The 21,219-nt window shown below is 37.1% G+C and overlaps 1 long non-coding RNA gene across 2 annotated transcripts; it reads right to left on the reverse strand.

Annotated features, from left to right (window-relative positions):
• Positions 1 to 1,096: 1,096 nt before the first annotated feature.
• LOC107877959 lies at positions 1,097 to 16,899 on the reverse strand. Of its 2 annotated transcripts, none has more exons than XR_007042815.1 (6): positions 16,683 to 16,874; positions 15,135 to 15,247; positions 14,978 to 15,043; positions 8,207 to 8,657; positions 6,723 to 8,137; positions 1,097 to 1,974 (listed from the first exon to the last, which is right to left on the reverse strand). It is a non-coding gene; the product is annotated as an uncharacterized LOC107877959 (long non-coding RNA). The 2 variants fall into 2 exon arrangements; XR_001676658.2 differs by lacking the exon at positions 1,097 to 1,974 and adding an exon at positions 10,079 to 10,154 and having other exon boundaries at positions 7,884 to 8,137; positions 16,683 to 16,899.
• Between the last annotated feature and the right edge of the window lie 4,320 nt (positions 16,900 to 21,219).

Below are 21,219 nucleotides of genomic sequence, written 5' to 3' on the forward strand. Positions count from 1 at the left end.
TATATAGAATCCAATAAATTTCAATTCATTCTTCTGAAAATACATTTCAATTGACGCTCATAAAAAGAGGTCAGACCCACACATGGAGGGACGTGTTGAGAGTCACATAGCAAAATTAAGTAAATAAAATGAATAGATAGTCACATAATTCAAAAGAATAGATCAGTCATAGAATTAGAAGAACAACATAAATCTTAGCCAGTGTACAAGGCTTCATGAATTATCATTAGTAGTAATGTCAAACAAAATGGTTGAGCCATGTATCATGTTCATCCTAAATGTGAGAAAATCCACACACACACATCAGAAAAAGAAGGATGAGTTGAGTAGAGAAGGAATAAAGAATGAAACTTTTACTTATAAAACCATTACATCTTAAGCTATAAAGGTTTTAATCCACACAAATATTATCATTGATATTATTATTGAAGAAACCAGCATCTGTGTACTAAGTTTTGGATAAGCTTCTTCGAACTCTTGGTATGCTTTTCTGGCCGATATTGTGTTGTTTTCTAAACCAAACAACAGTTGTTTCTATTTATAGTAAGCAAAAGGGAAATAGAATAACCAAAAACTATTCTTGGAAAATAATTCTTTTGACACAAAAACTAGTGATCCCTTCAACTTCAATGACAAAATTCAAACGATTATTTCTTATCCAACACCACCTTATTGAACTTGAGTGTATCACGGAAGCTGAAGGAGTAATGTTATTGTCAAGAGTATCATAATCTGCATGATTGCTACAGTCCTGGAACATATTTGGGAGAAAAATCAAGGAAGAAAAGTGAGAAGCAGACAGGGAGTTTTGCTGAAGCTTTTGTGAATCACAAAAAGAGAGGAAATGCTGAGACTAGAGAGAAAAGAAGGGAATGGATGGAGAAGATGGAGAAATGGAGAGTAGCACTGAAAAAAGTTGCTGGCTTGGAAGGAATGTGTTTACCTAAAGAAGTAGACGAGTGAGTTTCCTAAATTATCCAAAGCCTTGGTATTTTTTTCTTCTTCTTCTTCAGCATTTGAAGTTAAACCCGCTTTCATTAATTAGTCCTGAGAGCTATGTTAGTTCTAATTGTCTCTTGTGAAAGAAAAAAGTCTATTTTATAAGAAATTGCAGAAATTGCAAAACTGGCAGGGTAATTACTACTTGAGTTGAGGGTCTATCGAAAATAGGCTCTCTACACCATAAGGTAGGGGTAAGATCTACGTACACATTACCCTCCTCAGTCGAACCCCATTGTGTGGGATTGCACTGGCTATGTTGTTGTAATCTTTACGTTAAGGGAAATTTGGCTGATGATGTTAGTGAAGTACTATAGATAATAGTCAAGAACTATGTTTTGTTCTAACATAAATTATCCTCTCACTCGGTACTAGTTGTCCTATATTTAGGTTGTGAGTTGTGACAATTGCAATGACATAATTGTACCAGTTTAAAAATTCATGATTAAGCAAATAAGTTGTAAACATTATTTTCTCAGAATTGCTAGTGAAAAGCATGATCTTAACTTATAGTAGTATCTATGCATTTGACTGTCATATATGTCCAAGTGACTGATGTTTCTGTGCAAAATCATATAGTTATTTCAGGAAAAGAATACTGGAAATGCTAAATGGGAAAAAATTTAATTGAACGATTGAGGAAACTTCCACCAAGGACATGAAAAATTACTATGAACAGTGAAAATCCCAACTTGAAAGAGATTTAATATGGAAAATAACTTAGATAGTACATTGAGATCGAAGCAAATTTGAGCTGAAAAGTGTAACGAAGTTGGCATAAATCTAATTTTAAAGACTAATCAGATGAAAGACATTACATTTAAAGCTAAAGATGGAAAAGCACTATATCAGCTAAAAAGTAAAACTACTAATGCACCTACAGTTCAGCGTCTATTGGTTTCATCATCAAGAACCAATGCATTGAACTTGACTTCAGAAGGGCTTGTTGAAGCAGTTTCAATGAAGCCCAGGTGACTGTCACTCACAAAAATAAGAAAGATGTCATTTGGTGATAACAACATTGATAGAGAAGGGTTATATTTATTCCGAAATTACCAGCCAACATCATCATTTTCTATCTTTTTGAAATAACAGTTGCTTGTAAATTCTTTTCCATCGGTAGAAATGTAAAAAATCCAGTAAATGTCAATTTATTCTTCTGAAAATACATTTCAGTTGACAAGGTTGACATATCTGTACCTTCACTTTGGAGCGGTGTATAAATCTACCGATATTGGCACAAATTGGTGAATCCAACTGTTAATTATTCAACTGCCTACAGCCCTCTACATTTTTCTTTGTGAATCAATTAATCTCTAAAGCTCTAAATTTAAAGCAACAACTTACCGAATTTTAAACAAGTTAAAGATTAAGCTCTAAAGCTACTCAAACTAGTAAACAAAAAAATGACATTGTGTTAACACTACATTTTGGGTGTTGTGTGTGTAAATGGATAAGACCTTTCCAATTCAGACCCTCTCTCTCTAACGGCTCTCTCTCTTTCTCCCTACCCTCTCTCTCGTGCTCGCCCCGGTCCGCGGCCCCCGTCGCCGTCGCCGACCCGACCCGACCTCCGGTCCCCAGCGCCGACCTCCGGCGCCGCTCTAACGGCTCTCTCTCTCTCTCTCTCTCTGTCCCCACCCTCTCTCCCTCTCTCTCGCCCCGGTCCCCGTCGCCGTCGCCGTCGCCGACCTTCGGCACCGACCCGACCGGACCTCCGGTCCTTCGTCGCCGACCTCCGATTCCAAAGCCGTTCCCCCCCCGCCCCCCCCCCCCCCCCCCCCCCCCCCCCCCCCCCGCCCCCCCCCCCCCCGGTGGGGTACACCCCCACCTCGGCCTCCAGCCAGCCGCCGCCCGGTCTCCAGCCGCCAACTCGGTCTCCAACAGCCGAAGCCCGGTCTTCAGCCGCAGCCGCAGCTCCAGCTCAGCACCGGAATCCCCCGGAAGCCGGTCAACACTGGGATTAGTTTCCGGCTTGGTCTACAAGCGTAATCCGGTGACTTCTAACCTTTGTTATTTCGTTATTTCATATTTCATTTTATTTCAGTATTTCATATTTCATTCTTCGTATTATGCAAGTAGCAGCCCCTGTACCTTGACTTGCGTGGGATTTGTGGATATTGTCTGTTGTCGGTTGTTGCTGTTGCTGTGGTCGTTTCTTGCACTGCTTTGGATTGGGTTATCGGCTGGGAATCTGTATTTGGGGTTATGGGTGTTGGGTCCAGTGGTGTTTGCCCCCTAATTGAGTATAGTTTTGTTTCGGCAGTTTTTCTTTGAATTTGTGTGAGCCTTATATTTCTTGCTGCTGCTTTGATACTACCATCGTGTATATCTTTATATTTTCTTATACTTTCGTGTAGTTGTGGCTGTGGGCGGTAATGGGTGGATAGGGTCATGTCCGAGGGGGTTGGGGCATGGGGCCGTGGTGGGGGCGGGGGATGAGGAGAGGGCGGGAGTGGGAGGGAAGCTAAGATTTGGCCGCGGGAGGGGTAGTGGAGGGCGTGTGGATAGTGACGGTAGGCTGAGGGTTGGGTCTTGGAATATAGGGACCCTTCAGGGTAAGTCCATAGAGCTTGTGAAGATTCTTAGGAAGAGGAGGATCAACATTGCGTGTGTTCAAGAGACCAAGTGGGTAGGGTCTAAGGCTAGGGATGTGGATGGTTACAAGCTGTGGTACTCTGGGGGCGAGAGGCGTAGGAATGGAGTTGGCATCTTAGTAGATGAAGAGCTTAGAGGTCAGGTAGTAGAGGTGAAGAGGATCAACGATAGGTTGATGACTATTAAGTTGGTCATTCGGGGGTTTACCCTGAACGTGTGTAGTGCTTATGCGCCGCAAGTGGGATCGGAAGGGGAGGAAAAGATGCGGTTTTGGGAGGCTTTGGAGGAGGTGGTGAGAGGCGTGCCTAGTTCGGAGAAGATTGTTGTAGCAGGGGATTTCAACGGGCACATCGGGGCGTTACCGAGAGGCTTTGGTGAGGTGCATGGTGGTTTTGATTTTGGGGAGAGAAATGAAGAGGGGGCTACCCTATTGGAGTTTGCGAGGTCCTTTGGGCTGGTGGTGGTGAACTCGGGCTTTCCGAAGAAGGACGAGCACCTGATCACCTTTCGAAGCGCGATAGCCAGGACCCAGATTGACTTTTTGTTGCTTAGGAAAGGGGATAGGGTGTTGTGTAAGGACTGTAAAGTCATCCCGAGTGAGAATCTTTCGACCCAGCATAGGCTTCTTGGTTATGGATTTGGGTATAAAGAAGAATAGAAAGAGGAAGAGTAAGGAGTGTAGACCTAGAATTAAGTGGGGGGGCCTGACGCCAGTGAATACGTGGGAGATAGGGAAGAGGTTGGCGGGAATGGGGGTGTGGAGTGTAGGGGGGTCGTGGATAGTATGTGGGACAGGGCGGCAAGGTGCATCAGGGAGAATGCGAGTGAGGTGTTGGGTGTTTCTAGGGGCCGGGCCGGGCACCATCGGGGGGATTGGTGGTGGAATGAAGAGGTGGAGAAGAAAGTGGGGACCAAGAAAGGGGCGTATGCTAAGTTGGTGGAGAGTAAGGACGAAGAGGAGAAGCGGGTAAACAGGAAAGAGTACAAGCTAGCGAGGAAGGAGGCTAAGTCAGCAGTCACGGCAGCTAAGACAGCCGCTTTTGAGAGCTTGTATGCAGGGTTACAGGGGAAAGGAGGGGAGAAAAAGTTGTTTAGACTCGCTAAGGCTAGGGAGAGGAAGAGTCGTGACCTCGATCAGGTGAGGTGCATTAAGGGGGAGGACGGTAGAGTGTTGGTGGAGGACGGCCACATTAAGAATAGATGGCAGTCGTACTTTCATAGGCTCTTGAATGACGAAGGGGATAGAGCTATTGTGTTAGGGGAACTGGAGCACTCTGAGGAGTGTCGGGATTTTAGCTATTGTAGACGTTTTAAGGTAGAAGAGGTTAGACAGGCTGTTCGCAAGATGCGAAGGGGTAGGGCGACGGGGCCGGATGAGATACCGGTGGAGTTTTGAAAGTTCGTTGGAGAGGCTGGTGTAAGGTGGTTGACTGAATTGTTTAACGAAATCTTTCGGACGGCAAAGATGCCCGAGGCTTGGAGGTAGAGTACCATGATCCCTCTCTATAAGAATAAGGGGGACATTCAGAGTTGCAATAACTATAGGGGGATTAAGTTATTGAGTCACTCTATGAAGATCTAGGAGAGAGTGGTCGAGGTGAGGCTGAGACAGATAGTGTCTATTTCGGAAAACCAGTTTGGATTTATGCCCAGCCGCTCGACGACGGAGGCAATCCTCCTGGTACGGAGGTTGGTGGAACAGTATAGGGAAAGGAAGAAGGATCTGCACATGGTGTTTATCGACCTGGAGAAGGCTTACGACAAAGTCCCCAGGGAGGTGCTTTGGAGATGCTTGGAGGTGAGTGGAGTACCGCTGGCATATATCAGAGCAATTAAGGATATGTATGATGGGGCGAAAACCCAGGTGAGGACGGCGGGAGGAGACTCAGAGCATTTCCCTGTCCTGACAAGATTGCATCAGGGATCTACTCTTAGTCCCTTTTTATTTGCGTTGGTGATGGATGTGTTGACGCGGCGTATTCAAGGGGAGGTGCCATGGTGTATGCTTTTTGCAGATGATGTAGTTCTGATAGATGAGACTCGATGGGGTGTGAATGACAAATTAGAGGTGTGGAGGCAAACTCTTGAGTCTAAAGGGTTCAGGGTGAGCAGAAGCAAGACAGAGTATGTGGAATGCAAGTTTAATGACGTGAGGCAGGAGAATGAGGTAGTAGTGAAGCTGGAAGCACAGGAGGTATGTAAGAGGGATAATTTCAAGTATCTTGGGTCCGTGATCTAGAGTAACGGTGAGATTGACGAGGATGTCTCGCACCGTATTGGGGTGGGATGGATGAAGTGGAAGCTCGCGTTGGGGGTGCTGTGTGATAAGAAGGTGCCGTCCAAGCTTAAAGGCAAATTCTATAGGGTGGTAGTCCGTCCGGCCTTGTTTATGGAGTGGAGTGTTGGCCAGTTAAGAACTCCCACATCCAAAAAATGAAGGTGGCAGAAATGCGGATGTTGCGCTGGATATGTGGGCTGACTAGAGGGGATAGAGTTCGGAATGAGACTATCCGGGAGAAGGTTGGTGTGACTTCAGTGGAATGCAAGATGCGGGAAGCCCGATTGAGATGGTTCGGACACGTGAAGAGGAGGGGCATGGATGCCCCGGTCCGTAGGTGTGAGAGGCTAGCATATGGTTTTAGGCGGGGTAGAGGTAGGCCAAAGAAGTACTGGGGTGAGGTGATTAGGCGGGACATGGAGCAGTTACAGCTCACCGAGGACATGACCCTAGATAGGAAGGTCTGGAGGACGCGAATTACGGCAGAGGATTAGGGCCAGTTTGGGTCGCTAGTGTAGGGAATTACTTGGTGGTGGTTTTATTCTTTTTATGATTCCGTGTTCCATGTTTTATTACGAATCTGTGTGCTTTCCTCTGTTTTATATTACTTAGGGGTGCCGTATTTATGTTATGTAATCTGCTTCTGTGCTTTACTATGTGTTTGTATGGTATCTCGTGCCTTGAGCCGGGGGTCTATTGAAAACAGCCTTTCTACTTCTTTAGAGGTAGAGGTATGGACTGCGTACATCTTACCCCCCCCAGACCCCACTAGGTGGGAATACACTGGGTTTGTTGTTGTTGTTGTTGTTGTGTGTAAATGGATAAAAGGGTTGGACAAGAATAGTACCAGTCTTCGTTGGTGGATAGAAAAACTCATCGAACCACCGGTGTGCAGCGAGCCACCCATTTCAGATGCTCGATTTGCCTTTCCCCATTCCCTCTTCGCCTTATATTCAGGAGTGTCCCATAATATCAAGATCTTATACCACACTTCATCATTCACCCAACTGGGTTGTACCAATTTTCTTAGAGCCTCATACAAGAGTTCTTTGATCCGTAGAGCTTCTTTCAACCAAAAAATGCGGTCTACTTCATTACCATGACAATCACTCCATGAACACTTTGTCTGCAAAATAGTTTAATATAAAGTCATAAAATAAGAATGTGTTTTTTATGATGGAAAATATTTTCCATGGAAAATGTTTTCCTGGAAAATAATTTGATTTTCTACTTATTTTCTCATGTTTGGTTGGTGAATGAAAAATATTTTCCAGAAAATATTTTATGGTATTTGGTTGGTGAGTAGAGAATATTTTTTAGAAAAATATTTTCTAGTGTTCGATTGATGAGTGAAAAAATATTTTTTAGAAAATACTACTATCTGTTAACTAGTACATCAGTGCCTCTAGCAAATCAACAATTTGTAAGAACTAATTTAAGCATAACAAATAATATCAATATCGAATACTAAAATATTACAATCACTAAATTTAAGCAACTATTAATTAACAAATATAGGAGACACTTTTCAATATTTTGTTAGGACAATCTCAAGATACCACAATTAATAGAAATATAACAGAACGACAAACTTATTCAACCTCGTGAAACAAGTTACATCGATAACAAAATGAAATATGCAATTAACAACAGTAACATAAGTAAATCTTCCTCTATGCATATGAAAATAACAATATATTCAACAAATTGAAAATAGAAAAAATTCGGGCTTCATTATTTTTTATTTCAAACAGTGAAAAATCGAAGCAAAGCACAGTGAAAAACATTTCCGAGTAATGTAAATTTTTTAGAAATGTAAATTTTTTTAGTCATATGAATATAAGTGTTGTTGGGGTGGGAAGAGGGGTGAGGATGAGGTCATAAGTCACATTTGTCATTTTCTGAAAAATGACTTCCCTTGGCCCATGAGGGAAGTTATTTTCCATCAAATAATGAAAAAAAGTTGTCTTGGAAAATATTTTCCTAAACTTTTGTTGCAACCAAATAAGGGAAAACCGGAAAACATTTTCTGAAAAATATTTTCCATCATACCAAACACACCCTAAGTTGATGGATACAATGGAAAAACTATCTTTAGGCAATGAGATTCATAGCTTATAAAACGTCTTATACCATAAACTGTTTCCACATGTAACAATTCTAATTTTGTATGGAATCTCTAACCAACTATTCCACAGCTTATTGAAAAAAGGTTTAATTGCTTCTATAACCATATGCCCAACGTCATATGCTGGAATGAACCTGCAATAAAATTATATTAAATCATCATCTTAGCTTTTAAAATTAAGGAAAAACTCAAGGGTTACTTACCCATCACAATAAGCGACGATTCATAGCCTCCTAAACTTGTCATATTCTAATACCTCTATAAATTGTAGATTCTGAGAAGCAGCTATTGTAGCATTAGTCGCTATAGCACTATCAATGGATGGGGATGTTGGTGTGTTGGGACCTCCAATTCTCAATCCAGAAAGGCTTGGTGTGGATGATGTCGAAGACATAGATGAAGAGTTGCTATGCAGACTATTTTGGGATAAAGAGGTCTGTAAGTGGTCAGACGTTGGAGGCATGAAAAATGCATTTGATCGTGAAATAGTTGATCTAAGAGGGGGAGGAATATTTTTAGTAGTTGGTTGAAGAGTTGTGGTAACAGGTGGTGGTGGTGGATTGACCTGCAGGACAATTATCGGGTCCCTTCTTACTTTTCTTACGTCGTCCATTAACATTACTTTTGATGCAATTGATTTTCTTTACTAAGCACCTGAAAAAGAAAGAACAACCAAATTTAAGAATAGTTTTGCATATCTAGTATAACATATCTAGAGACCTGCATATCTAGATTTTAAGATGGGTTCTCTTTTTCATTTTGTATGATTAGTTTGATAATTTGATTGCACTTACTATTTCTTTTGAATTGAAACTGCAGAAATAAGGTCATGTTCTTCATCATTATCGAAGCAAGATGCATGTAATGGTCAAAGTTTCGCATAGTTTGAAACGTGAGGGAGTAGTTATACAAAAATGAAAAAAACATCCAAATCGAAACACGAATTCTCTAACTGCAATAAGGTGGCAAAGTCCTTGTGGCATCCCGTACACCTAAACATTTCTTGCGAATGTTGGGACTGGAAATAGACAATGTTAGGTAGCTAACATCAAGATATAAGCAAATCCAATCATTGAAGATAACCCCTTTAAGAATTAAAAACCAGGAATCACTCTTTAGAATCAAAGATGGCTTGCAAGTTGTTATAACCTAAGAGAGCAGGAATAAGAGTCATCTACTTAGGCACAACAATCATCTAGTGGTTTAAAGTCTATCTATTAACTAGTGTAGCAATTGAAATGCATCAAATGTGACAAAGTAAAGAGCGACATGATTGATAGACAATTCAACTAGACAAGGAAGCTGCAAGATCATAAAATGGTGATTAAAACAATAGTCATTTCGAGGAAGGAGCCACAGAATCTTCACACACTAATCACTTGGCCAATTTGGTGCGTACCATGAGAATATAAATATATGATCAAATCGAATAACTTGCTACTACCCAGTGAAATGAATAAGAAGTAAACTACATATGGCACCATGTGACTGATGAAGAAAACACACTTCAACTAGGAAGGCAACTAGCTAAAGTAAGGCTCACTACTGGATGCGCTTAACTAAGGTGGATCTTAAGTAAAACTACCAAAAGTTACTGCAGTTTAAGGAACAAGACAATTGAGTCCGTTTTTGATGCAAATCTCTACATGAATAACTGGAGGCTATCTGTCCATGAACATACAAACTCTGTGCTCTGGTCATAGCAAACTGGTTGACAAAGCACCAAGAGCAATTATCCCTAATGCAAAGCTCGCAAGCCAACTATTTGCATTCTTCAATAATTCAGGATCAAGCATTACCAATCTAGGTATTATATAACTTTTGACCAATAATATAGCTACTTTAATTTGGTCAGCCTATAGCTGAACTCAATTTTCTTTCCTTGGGGAAACAATTTAAGTTGCCTAAACAAGGTAATTTGACTATCCCCTCCTCTACTATAGGACTACCTGTCTATTCCTAATCTCATGTTGTACTACTACTGCCAGAACACAAGTTCAGTGACCATAAACTTCAAAACAGAAGAATAGGAAAGTAGAAGCAGTAGTATGTAGAAGATCAGAAGTGAAACATACTGCAGCAATTACTTCTTATCATATGGAGGAAGCTGTCTCAGAAAGTTCTTCAACCTCATCAAATCAACACAAAAAGCTAAAACAAAAACACAAAAAAAGAAAACATCCATAAAGGCAAAATCAACTAAGCAAGAATTATAGTTTAATTGTAATTCTTACACCTGCATTAAGTCCAAACAAAACCCCCTTTTTCAGATTAACAATAAGCAATTCATCTGGACAAATTTGCAACCCACAAAATTCTATGGTAACAACAGTTCAATAGTCATCAAGAAAATATCTCTAGAAGCGGCACATCAAAAGAGAAATAAAATAAAACAGTTACATGGATATAGGACCTTCCACCATCCGAAAGATGAGTTTTCATTACTCTAAGCAGTTACATGAATACAACAGTGCTTGCCAATTGCCATAAGAACTCCAATAGAGGGATATGCAACCTGTTAGCGTCTACTAAGCATGAATTGAATAACAGCAGTTCAAGAATGAGGATAGAAAATGAATATTGAACCCTAAGATACCCAAATCCCCTGATTATCGATACCTCAGTAGTCGAAAACAAACACTCCTCGTCTTTCCTAATTTTTCTTAATTCCTCAACCTTCAAATGTTAACAAAGAAAAGACACTATATTGTCAAGTAAAATAGCAAGAAGCAGCAGCTAAAATACAATTCAAGATCCTGTTACCACACACTACTATTAATAACAACTCAATCCTCATTGCTTCTTTCATAGTCATTCATAAATTCTTCCTCATCACTTGATTCATATTCATTCATCGATTCTTCCTCATCACTTGTTTTATTTTCATCAAGTAAATCTTCCCAGCTTATTTCATTTTCATCAGTTGGATCTTCCTCGTTATTTGCCCTGTATGTTCCTTCTCTATAATCATTAACATTCAATCTAAGTTCAGAAGGATCAAATTCTTCATACAAGCCTTCACTATGCTGCAGCTCACCTGCTAATTCATCATCCACCCTGTCTTCAACACTTGAAATATCATTCTGATATGCTACATCCAATGCATCCTCTACTTCAACTCTACTCATGGGCTTTGTTTTTATAACTACCCGACATGAAGATTTATTCTTACACATATTATAAGGAGTGTAATACACTTTTTTCACATTTTGTGCAATGACAAATGGATCATAGAGTCCATACTCCCTTGTACGCTTAATTTTGACTATTTTGTACCGAGGGTGCACCTTTGTACCTAACCTAGGCATAGGATCATACCACTTACACCAAAAGAGAACCAACTTTTTTTTTGGCCAACCAACATGATAATCGGGTTCTAAAATCTCATAAAGCACACCATAATAATCAACAACGCCATCACCTTTCACCCAAACCCCACTATTGTTGATTTTCTTGCCCTTAGAGAACTCTCCTATATGAAATCTGTACCCATTGACAGAGTACTTAGAAAACTTTCTGACTTTATCATCAAATCCCCAAACTATATCATGTAAAAATTGGTCATTTGGGTCATAATTAAGTGGAGTATGAACCTATTAAAAGTTCAAGAAAAGTTAGAATTTAAATATACATAAGCCTGAACAAAAGTGTAAATTGTGTTAAATATTTAAGTTACACTTGCACATTCTCTAAACCACACTGAAAACATAGGATAAACAGCAGCATCCCCGTGTAAAGCCACGAAGTAGCTGTCCGACAAATTTATGACTTTCATTAGTTACAGCTTAGATAGACCTTGAATGGTTGTCCTTAATATAAATATACTCACTTATAAAAAGGCAAGACCTCAGGACAATTTAATAATACATGTGTTGTAGTTGACTTAAGATCCACCTCATTCAAATATCGAAGTGGACCAACTTTTGGACTTCCTTTACCTGGTTGATTGAATATTGAAAATAGTGGTACTGAAAGATCTGTATTGTCTCTATCATCATGCCTATTAGGTCGGTTTCTCAGACATGGTACATCATGTTCAAAATAATATGAACAAAAATAAGAGGTCTATTTAGCCAAATAAGCCTCACATATTGATCCCTCAATTCAAGATCTGTTTTTTATGGTCCGCTTACATTTGCCAATAGTCTTGCATAGTATGATTTTTTAGATGAAATAATGTTCAATTATAACACATAAAGGTAAATGTTAAAAGTCAATATCTCTCAAAGGGATACATCTATCTACACTGAACAGGCCTTCAAGTAGTGCCGCATGCACAAGGTGAATTGGAAGATGCTCCATAACATCAAAAAACCCAGGAGGAAAAATTTTGCTAACTTGTATAAGGTTAATCGAATATTGATATCCATCAAAGATAGGTTCTCCTCCCTTAATGTGTTAGAACATAAATCTTTGAAAAATAAGCTTATCTCAGTTATGGTCCTCGATATTCTATCGGGCAATGCACTGAATGCAATAGGCATCAGTGACTCTGAAAATATGACAATCATGGCTTTTCATAGAGGTCAACTTCCCTTCCTTCATGTCAACGCACCTGGATAAATTTGATGCATATCCACCTGACATTCTCAAATTCTTAACCCAATCACAAATCACTCTTCTATCATCCAAAGTGAATGTGTAACTGGCTTTGGGCTTCTGAATCTTATTGTTTAAATATGTTAGGTACAACTCACTACACCGACAATACTCCTTTAAGTCCATCCTGGCCTTCAAGTTATCTTTTGTTTTGTTACTTACATCCATCACAGTATTAAACAAGTTGTCAAAGAAGTTTTTCTCAATATGCACGACATCCAAATTATGAGGCAGAAGATTGTCTTTCCAGTAATCTAACTCCAAAAATTGCTTCGTTTAGTCCAATTATATGTAATACCCTAAATAGGTATCCTGGATGGTGGAGACTTGGTTGCCTTAGGTAGATTCCTCAATCTATCCCAAATTTCTTCTCGCAACAAAATTAGCGGTGGCTCCTCAAAATCAGACTTATTCTTCATAAAATCACAAGTATTTCTCCTAAACTCATGTTGCATTAGGAAGAATCAACGGTGGCAATCAAACCATGAGTTTTTACCTCCATGTTTCAAAGTGAATGCTTTTGTGACTTCCATACAACAAGGGCAAGCTAACTTACTCGCAGTCGACCACCCAGACATCATTCCATAAGCAAGAAAGTCATTTATAGTCCACATCAAAGCAACACACAATCTAAAGTTTTGTTTCATTGATACATCATATGCTTCCACACCTTCATGCCACAATAAGTTCAACTCAGCAATCAATGGCTACAAATATACATCAATCAAAACTTTTGAATTACGAGGACCTGAAATAATGCAAGTTAGAAATATATACCGACTTGTCATACATAATTCAGGCGGTAGATTATAAGAAGTCACAAACACTGGCCAACATGAATATTGTGTAGCTAGGACAGAAAATGGAGTGAATCTATCAGTAGATAATTCCAACCTAATGTTTCTTGGTTCACTAGCAAAATTACGATACACACTATCAAAATGCTTCCATGCTTCTCTATCTGACAGATGACATAAAGCACTAGGTGGTCTTTTATTTTCAGAGTGCCATCTCATATGAGGGGCAGAGCTCATTGATGCATAAAACCTCTTTAACCGTAATATAAGGGGTAAGTAATGCATCGACTTCATAGGAACCTTCTTCCCTTTGGCATGTGTGAATTCCTTATAATAAGGCTGATTACAAAATTTGTAATGTTCTAAATTTTCATCTTCCTTATAGAATAACACGCAACCTTTCTTGCAACAGTGAATCCTTTCTGAGGAAAGTCCTAAGTTAAAAACCAACTTCTTTGTTGTCTAAAAATCTTTGGGTAAGTCAAGTTTATTTGGTTTGATTTCATTTATAAGTCCAATGATAGAATTCATGCCCTCTTGAGAAATAAAATAATCTGACTTAATACTTAGTAATCGAACGGCAACAGATAACTTAGAATGCACTGATCATTTATACAATGGATGACTAGCATCCTTTAACTATTTATAAAAGTGTTTAGCCTCATCATTTGGTTCATTTTGAGCCCCTAAATGTGTTCCAAAAGCATCCCTGACCATCTCACTACATCGTGAACTTTCAACATTGTTCTCCCTTATTGGACTTTCAACATAATTCTAAAGAGCAAAATTATTAGCAACACTACTCTCTCCATGAGCTGTCCACACAGTATAATTTAACATGAGCTGTCCACACAGTATAATTCAACATAAAACCCTTCTTATAAAGATGTAATGTAACAACATCTAGATTCAATAACTTGCAACACTTGCAATTCCAACAAGGATACCTAATTGTCCCTTTAGTAAGAAAATCATTAAGTGTCATTGCTTTAGCAATAAATCCACCTACCCTAGCTTTATATTCCTCCCTCAACCCTACACGGTTAGGATAAGTTCTATTATACATCCATGTACGATCTTCATTTTCCATCTCCATAAGAACAACAACAATAATAATAGAGAAGAGAAACAAAAAGAAGAGAACCAAAACAATAACAGTAGAAAAAACCCCAACAATAGTTTTCATAAATTTCAGGGCTTTTCTCTATTTGCTTTTAGAACATGTCTTTTTTTTTTCAAATTAAAAATGGTCTTTTTAAAAATAAAACTAAAACCATAAAGTGCCAATATGTTCTAATTTAGATTATGACAAACTAGGATTCTTCCTAGATCCAAAATTCTTTCAATATTATACCAGTCATGATCATGAGGAATAAATGGATATGCAAAAACAAAATCTAGTAGCAAGATGCAATGACACAAAACCCACATGAAATTTCTTCTTCAGAAACAGTCAAAATTCTTGTCTGGTTATTAACACTCAAAAACATTTCTAACAGTTGGTAAGAAATATAATAAAATTTGATTATGCATCCACAAATATAACTACCAGGAAAGGCAGAGGATTATGTTCCATACCTCAGCAGTTGTACCGGTAGTTGCATGTGTTACCCTTCCACTACTTGGATCCTTGTAAACTCGAATCTGGAATAAATTTTTACCAGAAATCCCACTAAAAACTCAAAGAGAAACAAACTCTAGGGAAAAAAATCAGCTCCATCAGGTATCCACTTACCACACCGATTGTCTAAGGAGCATCAACTTGCCTCAGTGCTCTTTCAACAATAGCTATAAAATTAGGCTGAATGATTCATAGAGGAAGTGTGGCCTCGGGAAATAAAACAACTCCTGAGAGTAAAATAAAATGCATAAGACACTGTGAGGGATGTTAAACTACCCAAGACAAAACCACATGAGTTGACAGTTGTTGAGCTGAAAGAAAAGCTTTCACCTTTGAATATCAATAGACAAACACCTCCAAGCAACATATCTGCTCTAACTACTAGTATAACAAAAATAAACACACAAAATATCCATAAAACAAAATATAATAAAAACACGATGCCACTATAAATGCCAGATTAGAGATGCCATTCTAAGAATCAAATATGTGGCAGATTTATGAAATTTGACAAATAACTCAAAAATTATTTTTGGTTTCCAACTTCTAGGTTCAACAATCATTCTCTAAATAAATCTCTCAGCCAGTTTAAACTTTATAAACATGTAGACAACTTCGCTCGAGCAGTGATGCCATTTCCAACTTGCTCTAATCATTGAAACACGAAATTGTAATTTTTAAATAAAACTAAGTTCTGATAATTCAACACAAAACAAACAAAATACTAAATTAAATTATGGTGGACTCAAGTTCAGATCCGGCAAGTCAGGGTACCCCCTCACCCCAGGCACTACATCCTCGCATCTAGCTGAACCTGGTTCACGGAAATAGTACAACCAAGCTACCAAAATAACCAAGAACACAATCGTCGAAAGGGGTTAGAGAGGTCGGGTATATTGGTTTAAATCCCAAAGAAACTGTGTTGAAGGGCTAACAGTATCCTCAACCAATCTAGTTAAAGTAACCTGAACTTGTACGTTGATAAAATAAAGTCTTGTTCAATATCGCTATGATATACCTACAAACTCAAACTATAAACTGCTGCAGAAACGTAGAGTGTTTGTCCAGGTGAAGTCTCAAGTTTTAGAATCTTTCTTATTACATCAAAATCGACAATGTTTGAGAGCAAGAGTCACCAAGTAGAGATAACTAACAACAAGGGTTCCTCAAACAATCTTTAAGTTTCCTTTTCCTTTCTTCCTATGGTAATGCCTTAAGATCTTTTAAAGATATCACAAGCAAGGATTACAATTCTACTGCTAGTACCAGCTTCTTTTAGAGAATCGGACACACCCATTTTCGAGCAACATAGGCCAAAAACCAAAACAAATACAATGAAAAAATGCAATTCCAAGCAGATTCATAACAAACACCCAGTTGCCACTCTTCCTTATCCCTTTGTCCAAAAATAAAACTATAAAATTTCATACGAATACCAAAAATCATAACTCATTAAGTAAGAAAATCCAGTAAGAAAAACAAATTAAAGTAACCCCATAACAACCCAAAACAAAGAAATAGTGTTGAAAATTAAAACGGTAAAGTGAAATTTATCAAAAATTGAGCATAGAAACAAAGCAGGAAATATGAGATTAGAAAATTAATGAATTTCAGCTGGGAAGTACTAATGGGAAGTACTGTCACGGGCAGATGTGAAGTTACCTGGAATTTCTGCATGTTCAGTGAAATTGACCGCTTGTTCCCCGTCGCCGGCAGATGCAATACCGTTTGTTCACCGTCAATTTTTGAGAGAGGCGAGACCTAGCATAGAGAGAGACGATAATGAGAATACTTCAGAGAGAGAGAGACGGTGTGTTTGGTAGATGAAAATGTTTTCTGAAAAATGTTTCTCAATTTTCCCTTGTTTGGTGTATTTTTCACAACTCATTGGGTTAAGGGAAAGTTATTTTTCAAAAAATGACAAATGAAACTTATGACCCCACTCTCATCCTTTTTCTCCACCCCAACAACACTCATATTTATATGGCTCAAAAAAATTACTTTTCTCAAAAATTTACACTACTCGAAAATATTTTTCATTATGCTTTACTTTAATTTTTCACTACTTAAAATAAAAAAAAAGTGAAACCTGAATTTTTTTCATTTCTAATGTTCGTTAAATGTATTGTTATTTTCATATTTATAGAGAAAGACTTACCTATGTTACTTTTGCTCATTCCATATTTCATCTTGTCATCGATGTAACTTGTTTCACGATGTTGAATAAGCTTGTCGTTCCGTTATATTTCTACTGATTGTAGTATTTGAGATTGTCCTGACAAAATGTTGAAAAGTATCTCCTATATTTGCTAGTTAATAGTTGCTTAAATTTAGTGATTGTAGTATTTTAGAATTCGATATTGATATTATTTGTTATGCTTAAATTATTTCTTACAAATTATTGAGTTGTTAGAGACATTGATATACTAGCTAACGGCTAGTAGTAGTATTGGTTTTAAAATATTTTTTCACTCACCAATCAAACACTAGAAAATATTTTTCTAAAAAATATTCTCTGCTCACCTACCAAACACCATAAAATATTTTTCAAAAAATATTTTTCAATCACCAACCAAACATGAGAAAATAAGTAGAAAACCAACTTACTTTCTAGGAAAATATTTTCCATCATACCAAACACACCCGTTTAGTTTATATTTTATATAAATTATTTAATAATTAAATATAAATTTCCAAATACTTCAATCAAGTAGAAATTTAATATATATTATTATTTAATGTTTCTGCGGTCGGTAATATATTTAATATATTTAATTAGTTATTTTTTGAGTACATTAATCGGTTAGATATTAAATACAATTAAATTATATATTTAAATTAATTATTTATAAAATTTCCGAGTGCAATAGCCGGGGACATTTTTTATATTGAATTATTTAATATTTTTTGCTACACCAGTCGGTTATATATTTGATACAATTTAATTATATATCTAAACTAATTAATACAATTTAATTTTATATTTAAATTAATTAATACAATGTGAAAGACTACTGTGTAAGTTATATTTTATATAATTATTTATTTAATAATTAAATATAATGTTCCAACCAGAACCGTCGGGTACAAATTAAATATATTTAATTATTTAATATTTCCAACTACAGTTGTCAAAAATATAATTAATAATATATTTAATTAATTATTAATTTAAGGGTTATTATATATTTAGTCTTATATTTATTTAGTTACTAGTATTTCCGACTACAGTAGTCGAAAATATATATTTAGTTATTTATTTAAATAATTATTTAATTTTCGTATAAGGGTCTGATTATATATTTAGTAATATATTTATTTAATTATTTTTATTTCCGACTATAGTAGTCAGAAATAAATATTTAATAATTATTTAATTATATATTTAGTAATATATTTATTTAATTATTTTTTTTCCGACTATAGCAGTCGGAACATATATTTCCCAAATTTACCGCCAAATATTCTAATTGTTGTAGTCATAAATTGTATCGAAAAAATATTTTGTAAAAAATAAAGATAAAAAATTACGTTTTTCGACTGAAGTAGTTGGAAATTTGCGACTAATTTTTTTCGGTCAAAAAATAGCGAATTTCTGGTAGTGAAATTTAGGTTTCATTACCATCTTATGCAATGCAAGTTTTCAATAATAGTCAGACTATGTGACAAAATCGTTATCATAGGAATTTTAACAAACATGTGAGGGCATATAGTTTTCAAACCTGAAACCAAGTACCACTTGACCATTACCATGCAAAAATATGTTCAAACCACCATTATAACATAAAAACCATAAGAAAAATATGGGAAAACAATTCAACTAAGGACAACAAAAAACACCAATATATATTTTGAAACCCAAACAATAAAACAATAATACCATGTAAACCATCTATGAAAACATGTTTTTAGTTTGACCTAATAATGAGGGAGGGTAACATGCCTTAGACAATATTAATGGTTGTTGGAAAACATGAATTTATCCCTCTTTTGAAATACAAAATATACCATTATGAGCTGGTACACAACAACTGTCTGTCTACTGTGGAAAGATGTTCTTAGGTCTAGACCCTAAATATTATAAATGGTTAAGTATCCCTATCAGAAATAATTGACACCTATACCCTATGCAATCTTACTATTTCTACACATAAATCTAGCCAACTTAGCCATATTATAGCTAATCTTTACTGGATTACTGTGAGCTGAATTAGTCAATCAATCAATATTGACACAAATAGAGTCACATTTCCTTAAGGTTCTTGAAATACCAACCACAAAATCAATCGTTATCCATTCTCACTTCCATTCTGGAATGGGAATCTATTGAAAAGTACTACCGGTCTTCTGGTGTTCGTATTTGACATGCTGGCATTTTTGACACTTAGACATAAAATCTACAATGTGACGCTTCATCCCTCACTACCAATAATGTTGCCTCAAGTTTCTATCTTGTTGGCACCTGAATGAATTTAGCATTTGGAATTATGAGCCTTGGCCAGAATGGCGGAAATCAAGTTACTCACCCGAGGTATACAGAACGGATCTCTGATTCTTAAGGTCCTTTCATCATCTTGAATAACCTTTTTTGCCTTCCCTTATAACACTTTTTTCCATGAGATTGTTCAATTTTTTTATCCTCAAACTGTCATTTCTTAATCTGATCATAGAAAGTGAACCTAACCTCCACATGTGCCAGTAGCTTAACTTCACTTGTTTTCTGTAATCTTAGAATATTGTTAGCTATAGACCATACCTCTCTCGCCAATGGGTGCCTAGATGCCTCTACAAATACTAGGCTCCCCATTTTAACTTGTTTTCAACTTAATGCATTAACTATCACATTGGCCTTGCTCAAGTGATCAAGACTGAGTATCATAGTATTTAATCAACTCCATCCATCTTCTCTGTCTTAGATTAAGATCCTTCTGAGTGAACATGTGCTGTAAGCTGAAGTAGTTCGTGAACACCTCACACTTCACTCCATAAAGATATTGTCTCCAAATTTTCAAAGAGAACACTGAGATTGTGAGATCCAAGTCATGTGTGGCATATTATTCTCATAAGGCTTCAGTTTCTTTAAATCATAAGCAATTACATTCCGTTCCTGCCACATCACAATTCCTAAATCAAAATATGAGGCATCACAAAATGCAATAAAATCCTTACCCTAGACAGGCACAGTCAGTATTGGAGATAAAGTTGATACAATTTTGAGCTTGTAAATATCTCCTCACACCTATCATCCCATTTAAAAGGAATTTTTTATGAATCAAAATGGTCAGGTGCGAAGCAATAGAGCAAACCCTTCAACAAACTGACGATAGTAACTAACCAACCCTACAAAACTATAGATTTTTGTCATGTTTGTAGGTGTGGCCTAATTCTTAAAAACCTTAACTTCTTGCGAGTCTACCATAACCCCTTATAAACTATGTGCCCCAAGAAGGACACCGAAGAAAGCCAGAATTCACACTTAGAGTACTTAGTATGCAATTACTTCTCATTAAATAATTTCAACACAGTACACAAATGAGCTTTATGACTTACCTCATTTTTAGAATAAATAAGTACATCATCAATAAAAACAATGACAAATGAATCCAAAAAGGATTTAAACACTACATTTATCAAGCTCATGGACGCAGCTCGAGCATTGGTCAAACCAAAAGACATAACTAAAAACCCATAGTGTTTGTAATGAGTTCAAAAAACTATTTTTGGGATGTCCTTTACCCTGATTTTCAGCTGATGATGAGCCAAACACAAATCAATATTAGAGAACATTACAGCTCCTTGTAGCTAGTCAAAGAAAATCATCTATCTAGGCAAGGGATATTTGTTACGAATGGTCACCTTATTCAATTAGTGGTAGTCTATGCACATCCTCTACTACTATCTTTCTTTTTCACAAAAAAATACTGGTGCTCCCTAAGGAGAGACACTTGGGCAAATTAATACTTTTTCAAACAACTCTTGCTATTGGAATTTCAACTCTTTTAACTCGGCAGGTGCTATACATATAGAGAAATAGAAATATGTCTAGTTCCCCGCTCTAAGTCTATATAGAAGCCAATTTTCAATCTGGAGGCATACTAAAAAAAATCATCCAAAAACAAAATTAAGAATTCACACTCCATTGGAACAGATGCTATAGGTGGGCTATAGGTTTATCCTCCCAAATATGGACTAAAAGTGC

This window comes from Capsicum annuum, chromosome 7 (assembly GCF_002878395.1).
Source record: "Capsicum annuum cultivar UCD-10X-F1 chromosome 7, UCD10Xv1.1, whole genome shotgun sequence".
NCBI classification, from domain to species: Eukaryota; Viridiplantae; Streptophyta; class Magnoliopsida; order Solanales; family Solanaceae; genus Capsicum; species Capsicum annuum.